The sequence below is a fragment of the Penaeus chinensis genome, chromosome 35, assembly GCF_019202785.1.
Source record: "Penaeus chinensis breed Huanghai No. 1 chromosome 35, ASM1920278v2, whole genome shotgun sequence".
In the NCBI taxonomy this organism is placed as follows: Eukaryota; Metazoa; Arthropoda; class Malacostraca; order Decapoda; family Penaeidae; genus Penaeus; species Penaeus chinensis.
The window spans coordinates 34,181,965-34,191,964 of record NC_061853.1 but is presented as its reverse complement, the minus strand read 5'-3'; the positions used below and the strand labels follow the sequence as shown (position 1 = coordinate 34,191,964).

Genomic DNA, 10,000 nt, shown 5'->3' with positions numbered 1-10,000 from the left:
CTAAAAAGCGTAAGGCATATCGCCGCCGGGTCATTAAGGCCGGAACGAAATATTTCCAAAGTTCTTATAAGGAATCGCACAGGGAACCGCCATCGACCCCTGGCACGCCGGACTTGTAAATGTGTTTTACAGCAACACGTATATCATACAAGGGGGTTACTGGATATAAGGTCCTCCCCCTCCTTTGCCAGTGGGTCTACAGAACATTGCCCATGGGAGCATTGCGCAGCATTTAGATATTTGATCGTGTATTATTATTTCTTATTGTTTATTAGTTACTTATTATCATATGTTTATTTTGTTTGTAAATATGTGTGTGTTCAAGATGGTTCCGTTGTGATAAGGAACTGGTTAGTCAAATTTCTCCTTCGGTTTGGTTCTCCCCAAAAAAGGGAGAAAATCTCGGTGCTTTCTAGAAATTATGCTCGTGAGGTTCCCGCGACGTGTGGAAAATCCTCGTCGCACATCGCCTACGACATCCGGAACCACACACGAGGAGGCGCTTCCAAGAGACGAGCCACGCGAAGTAACGGGCTTGGGGCTCTCTGAGGCACTGGAGGTGTTCCCTGGCAGGTTCAAAGCTGGCTCTGCCTTTGTCTTCGTCTTTTGCTACGGGAGCGCCTTTGGCTTCTCTTTCTGCACCCCCCCCCCTCCCCCTTCTCTCTCTCTCTCTCTCTCTCTCTCTCTCTCTCTCTCTCTCTCTCTCTCTCTCTCTCTCTCTCTCTCTCTCTCTCTCTCTCTCTCTCTCTCCTCATATGACTGACAAGACTCCATTAGAAAGAAGTTTTGTTCTAATTGCGTCTGACCATAGCTCGAAGGTGGAGTTGGAAGGCGTCTTGCGCGGGTCAGGCCTCGGAGGCGCAGGTAGTGAGTCGGATGGTTTTGATTTGAGCAACTTGAAACTGTAAAAACTTGCTTGTGTGACATTACAGGCACGGAGTGGGTCTTCTGCAGGTCCCCCGAGCTTCGTCATGGGCTGCATTGTGGTTCTCCGCTGTCATCGTCTGTATTCCATCTTTGTAACAGTCTGCAATTGTTTATCATCCATAAGATCTCTTGTATTACTAGACTGCTTCGCCTGATATTGCTCAGTATCATATATATTTTTTCGTTTATGACAGGTATATCACGCCACTGTGATAATTAGATAACATGCAAATTTTCTTTGTAAATCACGAATAGCAAAATCATTAATTTGTAACAATATTCAAGCATGTTCATTCTGAAGCATGAACCCAGAACCCCCCTCCCCCACCCTCGTTGCACGAGGCGAGACGCCGTTCTTTCATAAAACATAAACTCGTCTGTTCCTCAAAAGGACCTTCGTTAAGATGGGCGCACCACATGATCCCAGACGACGGGCACTCTTGTAACTTTATGGCACCTGTTGCTCCAATCACTCGACACCTGCGGGCTTGCAATACTTCCTGAAGATGACTCCAAGCGACCTTCTCCCTCCTTGGAGCACAAGAGATTTTGAGGACCTTGTCGAAGTCCTCCAAGTGCAAGAAAGCGTGAGTAAAAGGACAAGGTAAGAGCGTGAGCAAACTTGGCCGCCGGCAGCCCGGCCGCGATTCGTTCCGTACATTTAAGTCGATCTCGGGAGTATAATAGCGCCGATGAGTCATTTGCCGACGCAGGTTATATAGACTTTGATCAGAGTGTCATCAAAAGGACACGGACGCCAACAGAGCTCTTTGGTGGCCAGCGTCCCGTGTCGGCATGCACAACGGGCACGTCAGGTTCCTCGTCTCGCTCTGCTGCAATTTTGTGAAGTCATGAAGGGCGCGTCCTGGGGGATCTCGCACCGACTAATGAAATGCACCCGAGACGCGCCAGGGACCTCTCGAGTGGGAGGATGGAAGGGAAAAAGTATAACGCGCTCCGAATTACCGCTAATTAAAGGCAATGACCAGTGCTGTCTCAGAGGAAGGGGAGGTTGAGCCAGAGTGTTTGGGAGAAACGCGAAGCTTCCCTTTGTCAGTTGTTATTATGATTATTACTCACAGATTGATCAGTCTTCATATTTTGACTTCATGGCGCCTTTTGTTCGACATTGGCATTCGTCTATATATGTATGTGTATATATATATATATATATATATATATATATATATATATATATATATATGTATGTATATAGATATATATATATATATGTATATATACATATATATATTTATATATATATATATATATATATATATAACACACACACACACACACACACACACACACACACACACACACACACACACACACACACACACACACACACACACACACACATACACACACACACACACACACATATATATATGTATGTATGTATGTATATATATGTATATATATATGTATATATATATATATATCCCCAGACATGCTTATATTTATGCAGACATACAAACTGCATATGTTTACTTGCAGACATACGGCATTTACTTACTGAAAAGTTCATCGGGAATACATTTATGCGTATACACGTTCCTATAATGAATCATCAGGGTACAGATGCATACTGAAAGTAAATAAACAGAAGGATACATCTGTAGCGGTAGATGTGCGCGGCGGGGCGACCCGTGCGTGTCCAAGGTGCAATAAAAAGGACACACGCCTGATGGGCGGTGCCGCTGCGGAGGAGCGGCCGGTCGAGGATCCCGAGAGTTTGGCAAGATGACAAGATGCGTCTCCATTGCCAAGGTTTCCTCTCCACCAGACCTGTTTCTTTTTTCATCTACTTTTTTCTCTCTTTTATTGCGGTTCTCTGAAAAAACGGAGATTCTCGAAATCCTTCGAAGATTGACAAATGCTGCACAGACATGAAACTCTTGTTGAAGTTGTCGCGACGACCTCTGGTGTCGAGGCGATTTGTCGGTCCTGACGGCTTGTTTATCCACGGGCGATGTTCCTCTTTTTTGGACGCATGACGTAGGGCGGGAACAACTGTGCCGACGACCACGGGAATCTCGGTCCGAAAACTCCTTGTCTCTTCTGCCTGGGCCTTGTTCGTCCCTACACACAAAAATTGATAAAATGGAAATGAATAGATAATAAGAGAATAAAACAGTGTTAAGAATTAATAATGTTAGTGATTTTAGTATTTTTCCTTATTGCCTTCAAGCGGTTGCTTATACTAATATGAAGTAGGATTTTTAAAAGTGCCGAGAGAGACACCGACTTCACTCAGCGCCCGGTGAGGTCAGACCTGCCACTGAACGGCGTTTAAGTTTACTTTTCATATTTCGCCCTAAGGTGCCGGGATATGGACATGAGCCATGACTAATGCAAGCGCGGAGCAAATGGCCGAGGAGCGAGCGAGGGCCCGCCGCCTCTGCGCTCGAACGGGACCTCAGACAGAGAACGACATCGAGACGGCTGATGTCTCCAGTTAGGCGATAGTGCGGGGGATAATATTAAGATGGTTAATGCCGAGGAGGCCATTGCCATGCGCTGCGCAGCCTCGGGCTTGCGGTTCGAACGCACCAATGGTCATGCGGATGAACCTGCGGTGTGACGCATGTTCCACTTCGGCTTCGGGACGAAATGCCCGCTCCGTGTTGCAATACGATGCCCGTCTCTCATGCTGCTGTAAAAGTTTTTATTTGAGTAAAAAAAATACTGTTTTTGATGCTGTAAACGTTATAGTCCAATGTGCGATTTCCTTTATTTGATAATAATGGTTCAGTTCATTGGTCTTAATTCTGATGTTATATTCTATTTTGTTACGCCAATGAGAGCAAGTAATTACTTTTAAGCGCATATTTTGCTCAGTACTGTTGGGATTGAGTTTTACGGGATATTTAAAAGGAGGAGTAAGTTGTATTATTAATTTCTGATCTTGGAGAACGCCTTATATTCACTGTGCACATGTACTCAGATGTGCACACAGGCACGCGCGCACCCAGACACACACACACACACACACACACACACACACACACACACACACACACACACACACACACACACACACACACACACATACACATACACACACACACGTATGTACGCACGTACGTACGTACATATGGAGATACACACGCCTGCATGCACGCACACAAACACATACACTCGCACGCCCACACGTACATACAGGTCCAGAAGTAATTTTTATGACGCTGAAGCTGCTGCTCTCCAAAAGGAAACTGGTCCTGGGACGAAGCCTCTGCTATATCATATGCTTATGTTCCTCTGCTTGCAACAAACCACTTTGCAGAGGGCTGCTCTGCAAGCTAGTTGCCTTGGTATTATTCATGGTCCATTACTGTAGCCCATACATCGCCCAGGCTGATGGAGCCCCCCCCCCCCCTTTATCTTGGTTTTGTTTTATTTACGTCATTCTATGCAACCCTTTAGGAAGAGTAGATATTGATTGCTTGTTTATATAACCTTCATAAGAGTCATTTGCTGCTAGTTTGTAAGCTTCGCGAGGGTGTAGATAGTCTTAGCTACAAAATGCATTCCTTGCTCGTGCTAATTGCAAACTTGCTATATACACCATTAATATGTAACTGAGAAATTCTTTTCTAATTGTAATGAAGGGCCACTGGCCATGCATAGTGATAATCCTACACTTCTACATTCTTTCAAGGCAGCTTAACTGTTGTGCGTCTAAAAAAAAAGAGTTTATGACCCAGTATGACCTGGTGCCTCACAGTAGGGGCAAGACTTCGGCGGGAGATTTAAAAGGTCGTTGAGTGACTGACATATCGGCCGCGAGTATCAGGTAACCTGCGTGCCTTTCTGTTCAATAATTAGCTTCATTCTGCTACTGACGGGAGCAGGATCTGGCTTCTGTGAGATGAAAGAGCGGGCGCAGCTGCAGGTGGGGAGAGAGAGCGGCTTCAAGGAGGCGGAAGGAATTCATTAAAGACGGACTTTATGCCGAGACTGTTGGAAGGAGTCGGAAGAAGGATCGGTAAGACGGCGCATAATTCGTTTTATGTTACTGTAGGAAGACATGAATAGTTCAACAACGAATAAGACGGAATCCCTGAGCGGCTTTCGGAGACTTAGCGAATAATGGAGGGCATTCAAAGGGCTCGGAGAAGTCGTACAGTTAATCATCCTTCAGAGGAAAGTATCTGCTGCCACTGTAGTCGCTCGAGGAGTCAAGAGAAGAAAGGTCATTCAATCCGAAGACGCAAGAGGGAAATCGAATGAAAGCTGAATGGGAAATAATGGCGTGTTTTCTCGAATCGAAAGAAAAAAAAAGGGGTCAGGAAATCAGGCTTCCGCGTGGCCTGTGTCTTGTTACAACGAAATTAGATTATAAATCAGATGTGTCCTCCTCAATGTACTTATTTCTTCGAGGCGGAGGTTGTACTGTCACTGTAAGGCGGCTGTTCAATTGTGCTTTCCCCTCCCTCGCCGCGGGTCTTCTTTCATTGTGAAGTAAGATGTCAGGAGTTTCTTCGCCAATAATACCGAGCGTTATTCCGCGTTGGAGCAATAAGGTTAATAACACTGGGCCGAGAAAAAAACACATCGGAACTGTGGGAAACTTTGAGTTCTCAGAGACGGTTTTGTATGCACGATGTGATGGAACACGCAGGAAAATAAACACGAAATAGAGAAGAGAGATAGAAAAGAAAAGGAAATAAAAATGAGGTGACGAAATAGTATGTTTTCTGTTGATAGCGCTCATGATATTAGGTTACGAAAGTAAACGATAGCAATATGCATGAAAAAAAAAAATAACAAACTGAATTACAAAGAAAAGAACTAATATAAATGACAAGAACAGAACAAAAATAAACAGAGTTAGACTTTAGGTACGAAGACTCCACATTTATGCTACTGGAATAAAAAGTTGACCAACGCGCTCGATGTGAGACACTTCGAAAGAAAAAAAAAGAGTTACTCATCAGCTCATGCACTCATGTACTTGTGCTATGCCCCCGGCTAAATATGATCTAGAATCCGAAGACCTACAGTTTTAGAGTCTAATAATACCAGGCTCAGGTGGCGCTACTTAATTTAGAATATACTTGTTATAACGTATATTGCTGTAATGGTACATAAGATTGCAATCGGATGTATCTATTGTGGATGTTCTGTTTTATGGTAAAATATATATTTATATTGTACCGATATTAGTAAATATATGTTTGAGAAACCCAACAGATTTTGTATTCGATGTGCAGGGGTAGTATTTTAACATTGCCACACTTAAAGATCGTAATATGCCAACACATGCCTCACATAAACATAAAAATACAAAGCCTTTGTATGCGAATAAGACACAAAGAGATAGAGAGAGAGAGAGAGAGAGAGAGAGAGAGAGAGAGAGAGAGAGAGAGAGAGAGAGAGAGAGAGAGAGAGAGAGAGAGAGAGAGAGAAAGGAAGAAAGAGAGAAAGAAAGAAAGGAAGGAAGGGCAGAGAAAAAGAAGAAAGAAGTCAAGAGAAGCAAAGGGAAAATATAGAGATAAAAAAGGGGGGACGCGAAAAGAAAAGGGGAAAGAGAATAAGAAGAATAAAAAATAATAAAAGTGAAATAAAGAGACAGAGGAGATCATAAAGAGAATAGGAGAGCGAGGAAGAAGATAAAAGGTCAGTATGAGAGTTCGTCACTGCCACAGCCGAGGTTGAGCCCAGAGAAGGTCAAGAAATCGTGCTCGTAAAGTCGATATATAACGGCACTATCTAAGAGCTGGGGGGGTGGGGGTAGGGGAGGAGTCAGGGTGTCTATGGTGGGAAAGGGGAGCATGACAGGGTGAATGTGTGAGGGAGAATGAGGTTTTAAGAGTGCGGGGTTAACGGTTGGGAGGATGGGGGGGGGGGGGTGAAGAGACAGGTCGACTGAGGTTTAAACGCCAGAATTTAGGGATTTATTGGCGTATTTGTATTAAAGAAAACTTAATGGATTAGGTTTAAGTACCATTTTATTTTGCAATCAAACGCAAGAGATATTTTTTGTTTTCTTATTTTGTCGATTTGTTTTTGGACTAAGTAAGGGTTAGGATGCTATAAAACTTGTTTTAGCCTGCTCTTAAGATCGGCAAGTTTCTTCTCTCTCTCTCACTCTCTCTCTCTCTCTCTCTCTCTCTCTCTCTCTCTCTCTCTCTCTCTCTCTCTCTCTCTCTCTCTCTCTCTCTCTCTCTCTGTCTGTCGATCTATCTTTCTTTCTTTCTTTTTCCCCTTTTTAACATACATGAATTTGCTAAATTCTTCTCTCTCTCTTATCCATTTAATCGTTTGGATACTTCAACCTAATCACTGCGTTTGCTTTTATCTCTGAGCCAGTTTTACAAGTATGTGTACACACGAAAAGTTAACAACATTAAGAAAGGAATGAGAAATGTCATTGTTTGCACAAGTACATACTTCATGATATTATATTTTCTTTATGTTCCTTTGTCCGTCTTGCAATCAATTCTTCCATGTAATTTGAAATTTTTGTTTATCAAATGACTTACTCTTCATGTCCTCTTAAAAAATATATATGCTGGTGTTATAACTGGTATTATGTTTATCCTCTGGCCTTCCACACCTTTCTCATCCTATCGACAATTTAGCGATAGGACAAGCTGGGGTGGGGCTCTCCTTCCCCTACCCCCATGCCCCTACCCCCTATCCCGCCCGTTCCCCCTCCTTAGCCCATTTCCCTGGCCACACACACGCATCGCCACGCTTGTTGGATAATAGTAGGTCATCATGTGACACAGCAGACGAAAATTGCTATCTCTCTCTCACTCTGGGCAGTAAATTTTTGGCATGAGGCTCTGTGTGGGGGCATTCGCTCATGGCTTGTGCCTTCTGCGCATGCGTTTGCTCATTGTGAGGAGAGAGTGTTTTAAAAAGTTGAATATTTTCTTCGGAGACAGCCCGTGTAATTTCCTCGTTTGGAAGAAGCAAGAAAATAAAAGAGGGTCTTCATTTTTCTCTTTAGGAAGACGTCAAAATCATGTTCGGTCAAGGCTCGTAAGAGCTCACGTCTCGCTCCCTCCAGCGGCAGAAAGTGCAGCTCGGGGGGAGATCAGGCCTTTGTTCTTTCGCGCAATTTTTGAGAAAGTCCCAGTGTCAAAACGAAAAGAAAATCTTTTCCCTCACACATCAACCATAACATCAATGCAGCCCTTATACAACTCACGTGGCAAATCAAAGCCCCATTGTGATGGCCATCGTCAGCAAGGATTTTTACGCTCGTGCCCTTCCTCGAGGGGGCCCCGGCGACGTCTTCCAAGGTCTCGCAGAGTGAGGTTTACTTTGGGGTGTTATCTCCCCGGCACGTGTTCCCTTCACCCTAGAAGAGTGGACGAAGGATGCCCAGTCCATTGTGTGGCTGTAGAGATGAATGGTACAGGGAAGAGCCCCTTGGCCTTCATGGCATAAACTGCGCTTCATTAACATGCCGCAGGTGTGCATATCCTCGGCCGTTTGAGCAGGATGGTTGCAGGTGCGCGTTGCGGGAGGGATTGAGGATATGGAGGATGGGTGGAGGGGCAAGGTATGTTGGGGAGAGGAGGATGGATGGGGGCAGAGGATAATGGGGAGGGATAGCGGGGAGGAGGTGGAGATGCACTTAAGTGCCTCCTGCGCACTTTTTTGCACCTCATTACATCTACTGCCACTGAGAAATCAGCCCCTGCATAACAGCAGCGAAAAAAGAGGTAATGCGTAGTTGTTTTTTTCGTTTTCCCAGTAAGATGTTCTTTAACCTCTTGAACCCCAATATTGTTTTTGTATCGTATCTCTCGGCGAGTAATGGCGGTGAGTTATATTCCAGCTGGGGAAGAGGGCGGCGCAGAGGTCGATTTCTAGACCGGGGGATCGCGGCGTCTTCCCAGAGGATCGAAGGAGCAGGAGAGGCGTGCGTGCGGGCGTGCGGGCGGGCAGGTGAGCTCGCCAGGCTGCTCGGAGAGGACGAGAGATTATGTCAGCGAGAGGAAATGGTGTGGATTCTTCCCCAGCGGGTTTGCCAGCCCAGCGACGGTCCGCGATTACTCTTTTGTTCCAGAGCGACGCCGCAGTGTGTGCGTGTTTCTGTATTTCCCTGTGTGCTTGTGTGTCTGTCTGTCTGCTTCTCTCTCTCTCTCTCTCTCTCTCTCTCTCTCTCTCTCTCTCTCTCTCTCTCTCTCTCTCTCTCTCTCTCTCTCTCTCTCTCTCTCCCCCTCCCTCCCTCCCCCCCTCCCTCCCTCCCTCCCTCCCTCCCTCCCTTCCTCCCTTCCTTCCTCCCTTCCTCCCTCGCTACATCTCTTCCTCTCTCCCTCCCTCTCCTTCTCCTTCTCCTTCTCCTTCTTCTTTCACTCCCTCTCTCTCCACTCTTTTTCCTCTTTCTGCGTATATGTGTGTAAGACGCAGCCAAGCATCAAGATCTGTATCATTTCAGGGGCATTCTTATCTGGGTCAGCGCTTGTGTACAGAAAGCAGGCGACACCTTACAGTAGACTGTAATTTTCTAGTTTTTCCGCCCACTTGGGAGTTCAGTTGAGTTCAGGGCCAAGGGGAGGGAGCTCTGCCGCTGGAGAGGGGGAGAGGCAGGGGAGAGGAGGGAGCAGGCTGGCAGAGGGTCCATGGGGGAGAGAAGAGGGGAGGGGATAGAACGGGGGGGAGGGGGCGCTTACCCATTCTATCTTGTTGCAGCTTGACTGGACTTGCTTATTCGCTCTCTGACCATGAGCCTTTGCTGCCATACGCTTACTATTATTTTAAGCTCGATTCTTCATTCCTCCTTAAACTGTTCATTACGAACTATCCTATTTTCGCCAACAAACGTGCCAAGTGTCACAGTGACACAGCAGCGGCGAGAGGCGAGTGTGGCGCGTACCCGGCGGACATGTGGGTGATGCTGCTGTACTCGCCAACCTTGAATTAAGGAGGACTACTGACGCGGCGCTGCAGGCGGGATACCCACCCACGGGGCTCCCAGTGCAGGTGGCAGAGGCGAGAAGGGCGCTTGCGAGATTCTCCTGGGCGCTCTGGACGAGAACGGCTCTTTATATTACGCCAGTTTTTATTTTTGTTTTCCTTTCCTTTGTCTCTCTCTCTCTCTCTCTCT

General features: G+C 45.8%; 1 protein-coding gene across 2 annotated transcripts in view; it reads left to right on the top strand.

Annotated features, from left to right (window-relative positions):
- Window positions 1–10,000, top strand: part of LOC125044217 — a 458,466-nt gene that overhangs the window by 203,168 nt on the left and 245,298 nt on the right. The window lies entirely within an intron of this gene.